The sequence below is a fragment of the Micropterus salmoides genome, unplaced genomic scaffold (genome assembly GCF_014851395.1).
Source record: "Micropterus salmoides isolate LMB-PRFRI ecotype aquatic unplaced genomic scaffold, ASM1485139v1 Ms_hic_scaffold_1129, whole genome shotgun sequence".
Taxonomy (NCBI): Eukaryota; Metazoa; Chordata; class Actinopteri; order Centrarchiformes; family Centrarchidae; genus Micropterus; species Micropterus salmoides.
This window is the reverse complement of record NW_024040185.1, coordinates 868-10,228: the sequence shown is the minus strand read 5'-3', so window position 1 is coordinate 10,228 and position 9,361 is coordinate 868. Positions and strand designations below refer to the sequence as shown.

The 9,361-nt window shown below is 41.1% G+C and overlaps 1 pseudogene; it reads right to left on the bottom strand.

Moving 5' to 3' along the window:
* Positions 1–8,935, bottom strand: LOC119898444 (annotated as a pseudogene).
* Positions 8,936–9,361: the final 426 nt, after the last annotated feature.

Here is a 9,361-nt window from a genome sequence, read left to right as displayed (position 1 = left end):
TTTTGAGTTTGCATTTGCCCAGCAGGTTTTTACTTAAAGAAATACAAACGAAGAGGTTATGTGTTTTAAATAAATTTATAAAAAAAAAAAAATGAAAGAAAAAAAAAAAAAGCATTTACCCACTGAAGCAGAACAAACACCTATCGCTTGTTTTCCTTGTGTAACATAGAATACAATCCGAATAGACTTTAGCAGCCTGAACAGAATAAAATAATCAAGCAAAGAGACTGCCAACTTCAACACAAAAGGTAATAAACACAGCCCATGATGACAGGGGAGGAAAAAAAAAAAACAAGAGCAAATTAATATTTAAAAACGGAAAACAAAAACAGACGAAGAGGGTTAAGTGCAGCACTGGTCAGAATCATATAGCGTAGATTCAGTCTAAATTTTCTTCAGTTCCATATTCAGATAATCTGCTCAAGTACATTGTCTCTAGATCCGTAACATGCAAGCTCGATGAAGCATATGGTCAAATACGCATGGGAATATACTTTTTATCTCATAGGATATTTGTAAAATATGAAAAAAATTTGTAGATGTACAGTGATAAAGAAATTTCATTTGCATGAATGAGCAGAAATAAAGAACATCCACTCCATAGATAGTGTTTTCTTTAAAAAGGAAAAGAGGAGACTACATTCATTTCACTGAACAAAGAGTCCACATACAAAAAACAAAAATAAAAGGCTTCCCAAAATATCATGTTTAAATGTTCTTAAAGACCCCACTTATAGCTTTCAGTTATCTTAATTATTACTAGATAATATCTGTGCCTTGGGAAACGGAGAAACACTCAAAAAAGATCCAAAGATACACTTGTACAACAGAATACTGCATATCTACTCACGACTGGGTTAGGTAGGTCAACATGGAGGCTAGCTGCCGAAGATGGGAATGTCCACACGTACATACACACGTCCCTTTGCGGAATACACTACTGGTGATTTCACTTGGTTGCTTTTTCTATCCGACACACAGTTAAGCGCTTGTCTGTAATGCTACCAGGATGAGGCTCGGTTCCATCTTTGGGGAGTTTCAGAACTCCTCGCCTGTCCAATAAGTCACTTCTGATCTGGAAAATCGGGATTTTTAAAATCGGCTTCCGGTGCTTCTTCTTGCCATCTGGGTCTCAAACTTCGGGGATTCACAGTCATCAGCAACTCTTTGATTCCATTTTCAATTTGGTCTGTAGTTTTTGCATCGTATTTCGTGGTCTTAAATATATGGAAGAAGACTGGGGGTTGAGGAGGAGGAGGTTTTGAACATTCTGTAGTCCTGCAGGTGTTTCCACATCTCTTGTCTTTTTGGCACCTTGGAGTAGATGATAACCGGGTAGGAAGGGGGTGGGGGTTACAGTGTGGAAAGGGGTGAGGCTCAATGCGTACAGGAGAGCAGGGGTCAGGATGCAGACCGTGGGGGGGAGGCTACTTGTCCCCGATCTGTTCACTGACCCTCCCTTCTCCGGCTCTGTCCGTGGTGCCGTTATTGTTGGCGGCTGCTGCGTCGCCATGCCCTTTCTCCTCCGTTTTCACTCTCTTCGATTCGGGTTGGTCTTGCAGTTCTCCGTTCTGCCTCTTGGTAGGGAGGGACGCCGAGGCTGAGGCGTGGGCCGCCAGGAGATGAAGAGGGTTTGCAACGGCTGGTAGAGAAAAGACGGGATTTATTACAATTTACAGTTACACTACTACTTTGGCAAAGGCAAGAACGACAGTATGGAGTGTGAAGTGTGCCACTAGTATGACTGTATGGAGTGTGAAGTGTGCCACAATGATGCATTAAAAAAAAAGAAGAAAAAAAAGGTAGATCTAGCCAATCAGCTCCTGTTGCTGCTTCTAAGTGACTTGGACTTGAAGGCTAAAAACAGAGCTAAGTTGATTAATAGATTTAATTGATTAAGAGAAATTAATTGGCGACTATTTAGAAGAAGTTAATGGTTTCCATCACCTTTCAAGACTAAAATGACAAACATTCTCTGGATCCAGGTTCTCACATGTGAGTCTGTGACGCTTTACTTTGTCAAATATGATAATAAACTCAATAACTTTGGTCAAAACAAGACATTTCAATAAGTCACATAGAAAATCTGGGAGATTAAAACTTTTTCATTAATTTGTGACATTTTATAGACAATTACTACACTTACAATTACACACAACCAGAACACTGTAAATGAAGTGAGTACAAGAGATTAACAGTGTTTTGACACATTGGCAGATTAACCAATAATTCAAATAATTGTTTGTTGCAGGAATATAGATTAAAAAAGATGTGCCTATTTGCTGATCTCAAATATAAATAATTAACAACTCTGCAGTAAAATTCAATACCTTTTTAAGACCTTTTCAAGACTTTTTCAACATATTTTAAGACTGCCACGCCACTTTGAGCTGTAACTGATTAAATCAGCCACACACCTTTAAAAGGGACATTTTTGAGTTTTTAAAAGGAATTCAAGTATGTTTATATATATGTTATTTATTGCCTATATGTCATCAGGTTGTAACGCCACCTACAAATTGAGGCATTCACCAATTTTCTCAGTTGCCTATAACAGTTTTCTATGTGAAGAACTGGTCAGATTTCCTGCAAAAAGCAACTGTCTTACATAAGCTATGATGTTATGACATTACAGCAAATCATGTGAAACACAGTGTAATTTTGTTTTAGTTGGTTTAAACTAGATAATGTGAGCTCGCCTGCAATGATATGTGTGATAACTTTCACTGTCCACTTGATCACTACAACAAAATTCAAATAGGGCAGGAGTGAATAAATAAGTAGTGTAGGCGGTGTAGCACAGGCACAACCTGGAGGAGGAACTAGTCTAAATGACTGTATTAGTATAATATTATAACATTAAATTAAAAGTATATTGTTAATTTAATAGTAAACTGTAAGTTTGATATTAATATATTCATTATGTTACTATATTCAATATAATTTCATATAATAGTATCTAACTTAGCACTAGTATCATATTAATTCAAATTACAGCTGCTTGAGTTTGTTTTTTATTCATTAACTTTTATATAGGAAAAATACTCTAGGCTACACGATAGTCTCCAACCTCGATTTTGGGCAGGCTCGTCAATAACTCGTCAATAATCAGAACTCTTTATGCAGAACGCTGAGTTCAACATTTATAAAGTTTGTTGCAGCACATCAAACTTTTATTAAATCCATCTCCATCCAGGCTGTGATCGATCTGTTCACAAAAAGTGACACTGACAAGAGCATTGGTTTTATGAAAAGTAGAATTTGTTTCAATAAAAAGCAGCGATTTAGCTAAATAGCCAGCTAACGTTAGCCAAACCCACACGCTCCTTGGATTTTCCCTGTTGTCTTCTGTCTTACTGATTCAGCTGCTGGCGGCGCATCTCGCTCTTGTTTTCAGGAACGGGGCTGTTCAAAGTGGCCACAGAGAGAGCGGGTTAATCCCGTTACTACTGATCTCCACTCCGACTATGTTTGGACGATCAGCATTGCGGGTCGGCGGGGTGGGAGATTACGGTCGGGTGTACTCGTAAATCATTTTCCGGTTCTGAATCTGATCTATTTTTTGGAGCGTTTCAGAGTGAAAAAGGCGCTCGTAGATCCCTGCGCCTAACGTTACAGAAAGGAATCACAGTCGCTACTCACTGCCTGTCTAGTATTTTTGGCTATGCATTATAAATAAATACGTTCACCTACACTTTTAGCAAACAAACTTTCACATTGAAAAAAATATCTTAAAAATTGAATACCTTGTTAAATGGCGATTAAGACTTTTTAATGGCCTTCATTTTTCGCAAAATTGACTTATCACCTTTTAAGACTTTTTAAGACCCCGCGGACACCCAGTAACTGTTTATAGACTCCAGTTGCTGTTAAATGTAAATTCAATTCAATGAGTGCAGCATATAGACACCAGCAACAACAAGCTACAAGTCTACATGGTAGGATACCATACACTGCAGCTTCTAGTGCAAAAGGAGCCGTCAGCTCCTCTATGAAAATAAAGTGTTCCATATTGTTGTCTGAGAGGAAAAGCAAGGAAGAGAAAACTGTCTGTCTTTGGAAGAACTTTGGATAACGCAATTCACTCTCCTGCCAATCGTTTTCATGCTACTCCACTAATATAATCATTGGCGGGGGTAACGTGTAAAAAAGCAAAGTAATGTGCCAACACATGCAGAAAAGAAGATATGATTTTTATTTTTTATTTTTTAATAGAGTTAGACTGTGTTTTGGTAAACAACACTAAATGTAAGCATAACTTTATTTTTGTTTACCAGAAAGGGCATCTTTAAGTGTTGTTTAAGTAAAACCTGTGCAACTGATTATGCAAATTAGTAGACCTGCAAATGCAGAGATATGCTCAGCAGGGTCTATGTGTGTGTCACCTGTGCTAGCAGCAGTACCGAGGGGGACCAGATGGGTCCCGTTTTGTGTGATGGCCTTTACAGGGAGTTGGTGCTGACCGCGGGGGGCTTGTTGCACGATGGTAACCGTTGTCAGCGGGGCAGCCTGAGAGCTCTGGATGATGCGACTGACTCCACCTATAGACGAGGCTGCGATAGATGGGATTGGCTCCACTTTGACTACACACCGGGAGAAAAAACTAGTATCAGACTCACCTTGCACATACAGTCACAACATGATACTGACTGACTACACCAGCTGGCTCACCTTTGATCTCTTGGTGCTCTCCACCTCCGTTCTCCTGAGGTTCTGGGCTCACTGTGGCAGTAGGCTGTCCAGTAACAGTTGCCATGGTGACGGCTGGGATCTGGTGGACGACGTGCACTGTCTGCATGACGGGGGCGGAGCTAACCGTTGTTGTGACTATGGCTGGCGTCGCCATGGCGTAGGTCACGGACTTCATGGTTGTTTGAGGCATCTGGCGCTGAACGGCGATCAGTACTGGCTGGTTGTTGAGGGGGGAGCCTATCAGAGGGCAGGGCTGTGGGTTACTGACAAACTCTTTACTGTCATTCACTATTGTAGAAAATGAAGGCTCATATAAACACTGCACACATCGCATAAAAATGAGGGGACAGTGATTGGCATGGTCACCTAATGTTTTAGCCCTTTTAACCTCAAGAGCTGAACACAAAGAATCTTTATTTGTCCAGGAGCGTCCATGTCAGCCCTTTAGCCAAGAGGAGTTAAATGGTTCAGTGAAAGGGAGAAAAACTTGACAAAAGGCATGTTTTACCAGGGGAGTTCTGTGCAAAGCGGGCTTCTTGGATGACAGCAAGTTTGGGCTGGACTGTTGTGGTTTGAGTTGGGGCTGGCAGTGGCTCTGGCTCCATGGGGACTGGGGACCCCTCTCTCGACAGGCTGTCTGGAGTCTGGACCCCGCTGGAGTGGGCAGACAGTGCCCCTGTGTGGTTGGGAGAAGCTGGAGCGCTCCTGGGACAGGAAAAGAGAGACGGTTGATTACTGACATAGTGCAGCCCTACAAACTCAAGACACTTGTACGGACACTGAAAACACATCTTTCAAGTATCCAACGATGGTTAAAATGAAGGGCAACTGGACTTGGTTGAAGATACTGGATTCCAGTATCTTCAACCAAGGGCAACTGGACTTGGTTGAAGATACTGGATTCCAGTATCTTCAACCAAGTCCAGTTGCCCTTCATTTTAACCATCGTTGGATAACTATGACCTGGATGACTGAGAATCTTCATAGACATCTTTCAAGTAACACACTCGTGCTCTTTACCTGGAGGAAAGAGGTCCCACAGGGGTCCTGAAGCAGGGCACTCCCTGGGCCGGCGCTTCCTGAAGGCTTGCTCTATCAGCTTGCCCTCAGAGGCGGGGTCGATCCTCCAGAAGGAGCCTTTGCCCGGCTCCTCCTGAGAGCGGGCCACTTTGATAAAGTACCGGTTCAGGGAAAGGTTGTGGCGGATCGAGTTCTAAAACACCAAAAAATATGACACACACACAGACCATTACTAAAAGCTTTACAATTATTTAGTTATTTAGTTAAAATATTCCCATGTTATGCACAGGGCCTTTTTGGTTTGGTGGAAGGAGCAGCAGGACGTCTTGGGCCTGTTTGAGGCCTTAATACATTGTATTAAGATTTGGATGACATTTAAACTTAAGACAGTACCGTTTCATTTCACACATGGACTAGGTTTAGCAGGACTAAATTGCTGACCTAATGACATTGATCTGCAGTTTAAAGCAAGTGTTGCTTTCCGTGTCCGCCAATACGCTAGGGTCTGTGTGATGGTGTACATGTAGGCTCTGAATTTACTCTATTTACATTTTAACACATTTCATTCATAAAGTTGCTTTGCCTTGAATGCAAGTCATGTAACACTTAATAACTACTGATGGGATAGTAATTAAGTGGACCCACTACGCTGTGATCGCAGACAGTTTGTGTTACTGGTACACTGGTGTTCATGTAAAGAGGAGTGGATTTAGGGCAGGCTGGGAAATTTGGGCAACACGGTAAAAAGAACGGCTCTCACCAAGTACGACTCCATTCCTTTCGTTCGTACCAAAGAATCTGATCGTTTGCAAGCGTTACATCACAACCACTTGCACTCAGCGGTACCTTTGCGAAGTTTCTAATGTTCCGATTTTTATGACACTGTCAGAAATGCGTAAAGTCAGTCATGTGTTAAAGAAGGCGTTGAGCTGAACTGCTTTCTATTGGAAGGTGTTTCTAATTTTTTGCCCTCCCTATTTTATTTCAAACACGAGGGCGGAAGAATATTAGAAACACCTCTTAATTTAACGCACCACTAACTCTGACCTCAATGCTAAAACCCATTGAATTGAATGGGTTATGTCAACAGTAACTGAACACTTAGGTTGTACTCACTAGGCCGGCTGCCTTGCACTGTGCCCGAGCACGATTAACTTTACAGCAGAACAGTTGTATTGGATTGAATCACATTCTAAGGGTGTTTCTAATAAAGTGAACAAGATGAGAGAAATCCAGGCTGAAGTGGTGCAACACAGCAAGAACAACATTTCTAAATCAGCATGCTCCATTTACACACTGAAAACAAATGTAATGTGTAAATGGAGCATGGTGATTTAGAAATGTTGTAATCCATATTCACATACTTAACTGTTTATCTCAACAGGACAGTATAATATTTGCATCATTGGGAAATTTACAGGCAATTTACTAAACATTTGCCCAAATTGTTTGTATTTCTTTTGTTTTCTGAGGGATTCAAGAGTTTGTTTCAATGCCAACTACAATTTTGTTTCTCCAGCTGTGAGCAGCTTCTTATATGCTTAGTGCATTGCATTGTAGGACAATAGTGTCCATCAACTGCAAGCTCAAAAAGTTTTTAGTATGGCTGACTTTACTGTCAGGTGAACACATAACATACAAAAAAATTGAATAAGTATGCAGACTGGATTTTAGGCACATATTTGAACCTCAGTTTAGTTCAAGATGAGGGTTTCTGATGACAGTTTCTGAACACACGTTAGACCCATCCATGAGACAGCCGTCACCCTGGCTGTCACTGTTAGCAGATCCTCCAGTCTGCGGTGCAGTTCCACACATTTCACTTAAAAACCATAACTGCTTATCAACAGATAAATTAAAAATGCCAGTCTCAGTTTTTTGGAGCCAAAGTAACATCTTCAAATTCATCCAAGACCCAGAGGTATTCAACTTACAGTGATATCAAAACTGAGAAAAGCAGTAAGTCTTATTTTATAAGTCATATTTGAAAAGCTGAAACCAACAACAGTTAGCATTTGTGCGTGGACAATTTATTGAATATTTTAAAAAAAAAAAACATTTTAATAGATGTTATTTTATTTCGGTAGACTAATCATTTCAGCACTACATGCCTCACCTTCTTGCATTTACAATGGCATGACTTATGATCCTACTGTCCTGATTAAGAGAGTAGCTGAACTATGTACACATTACTAATAACCACAGATTAACTGTATGTATAAACAACAGCCCAAATAATGAAGACTGACCTGCCAGCCTTTATCAGCTGTTCTGTAGTAGGGGTAGTTCTTGGTGATGTGGGTGTATATTCCATTCAGCGTTAGCTGTTTATCGTGGCCATGGTGATAGCTTGGACTATTAGTTGTGCATATGAATACGGAGGTTTGGAGTCATCCTGTAGAAAATAAAGAAAGTTGGATAACACGCTATTGGGAAGAAATTGGTTGGTTAATTAAATACAAGGCTCAAGTCCTGGTGTTTCACATAGACTAGAGTGCACGGCATGAACACAGACAGACTTAGGCTCAGCAAAGTTCAGCCAGGTTCTGTACTCCAAAGTCTATGTTGTTGTGAGCGTTGGGCAATTTTTAGACTTCAGTGAGTAAACAGGGATGTTCACAGTGCTCAGGCACAAACAGGAATCCCTTGAGAGTCTCTGAAGCTTGCTACCTTCATCATGTTTGAAATATTCTCTTAAACCTTTTTTCAAACAGACACGAACAGTGTTCATCCACATTGTCGTTGACAGCTCTGCTCCAGACTGCCCACTCTCACCTTTGGGCTGTCTTCACTGAGGCTTCTTTGTCGTTTTCTGAATGGAGTTGTCTCCTATTAGGTCAGAAGCCGAACACGGCTTGTCCTGTAGAGGAGGCCCCGCCCCCCGCGGACTTGATGGACAGGAGTTTGCAGCACTGTGAAAGGGATTTTTTTTTTTTTTTTAAACGTATGTACTTCTGCATGAATGTCTGGGACACAGACAAGACAACCACTTAAACTACAAAATTTACACAACTTATATACAAACGCAGTCTCACTGATGGTGCCAGTAGGTGAAGCATGGGGCTCATGAGGTGGGCGATTGTCAGGAATGTTGATGGTCAGTGGGAAATTTGGGGTTGGACTGGTTTGACCGGTGATTCCGGCACGTTCCTTGGCTCCTTCTTGTCACTGGACAGGGCAGTGAACGTGATCTTATACTTGTGCTGGGGAACCGGAAACAAACCTGAGAGCAAAAGGCAAGCACAAACAAAAAGCATAAAGTGTGTGTTAATGTGATACATTTCCATTTAAATTAGCGTGTACATTTGTCATTTGTCTACATTTGATGGATAAGAGGGAAACGCAATGCTTATTACATGTCATTGTACACATGCCAGAGAGCCTCCTGCCCGGTAACAAGCAGGTCAAGGACGTGAAGCCAAGAGATTCAGCCGCACACAGTTAAATATGGACTTCCACCATAGCATTATGTAACAGATAATGTCTAACACGTCCAATTTATTATTAACAGGATATATTTAAACCAGTTGCTGACACCTTAAACTGAATTACTTATATGGCATGGTGACAAAATTGGTATATCCTACATAAACATTGGGGGGGGGGGGGGGGGGGGGGGTATTACAACTAGGGAAAAAGCAAGACTGAC